The following is a 1,125-nucleotide window of genomic DNA, read 5'->3' on the forward strand; positions in this document are numbered from 1 at the left end:
ACGCAGTTACACTCACAAGACTCATGAGGTAGGAAAGTGCCCAGGCAGCTGAGGGAGGTTTGGGTGCCCGGCAGTCTCAAGGAGTGACAAGCGACCACCAGGGTGCCCGGGCAAGGCCCTGGCCTGAGTGCCACCTGCTTAGACAATGGATGAGGCTCCTGCTGGAAAGGCCCATTGTTGGAATAAAGGGAAGGAATGAATGCAAATGCTTGGTGCTGCCAGCCCAGTGTGAGCACCCCCAGGAGCCTTTCCTTGCAGTGTCTCCTCGCACCGGGAGGTCCGTGTCACCGTGCCCACTGTCTGGCAGAGAAAACTGGCTTGGAGAAGCCCCATCATCAGCTGCAGCATTGTAAGAGGGGACTGGGAGGGACATGAAGTGGCGGTGGTGGGGGGTGATGAGGCCAGGCTGGGGTCTGAGGACCGGGTTCTGATAATAACAGCAAAAAAATGGGGCGTACTGTGGGCGGGCCAGACCCTCTGTCAAGTGCTTAAACCCATCCACTCATTTCATCGTCATGGCAAAAGAGGCAAGCAGCGTCGTTATCCCCATTACACAGATCAGGGAAACTGAGGCACCGGAAGCGTAAGTGGCTGGGCCTCCATCACGGAAAACCTGGGTTGTGGTTTTGGAGTCTTTCCTGCTGCTTCTGCAGTGACGAGGAGCCAGATGGGGGAGGAGCCAGATGGGTGCCCATGGAAGTCCTTGTAGGAACCGGCAGGTGGTCAGCGGCTCTGGATCAGGACACGGTGGTTTCCTTCCTGCTCCATGTCCTTGTGTCCTGGTGCAGGGGGCTCTGTCAGAACCCAGCGGAGGTCAGCTGAGTTTTCCTCAGTCTCTCCTCTGGCTGCTGCACCCACCTCCTGTCACCTGTCCGACTCCCAGTTACAGGAGGTTAACATACCAGGTCCCAACCCTGCTCCACTCAGTGTACGAGGAGGTGAATGACAGGAGTAGCCAGGTCACATGGGTGATTGCTCACTGGTCCCCAGAATCCATTCTGATGCCACTTCTGAAATGTACCCCAAAGCCGTGCCCGTCCCTCAATCTTTACCACCCCTCCTCCGGGTTAAGCCGTGTGTGTTCGTTCTCCTTCCCTCCTTCTTAAAACTTACCTCACGGCTCGA

The sequence above is a fragment of the Rhinolophus ferrumequinum genome, chromosome 15 (assembly GCF_004115265.2).
Source record: "Rhinolophus ferrumequinum isolate MPI-CBG mRhiFer1 chromosome 15, mRhiFer1_v1.p, whole genome shotgun sequence".
Lineage (NCBI taxonomy): Eukaryota > Metazoa > Chordata > Mammalia > Chiroptera > Rhinolophidae > Rhinolophus > Rhinolophus ferrumequinum.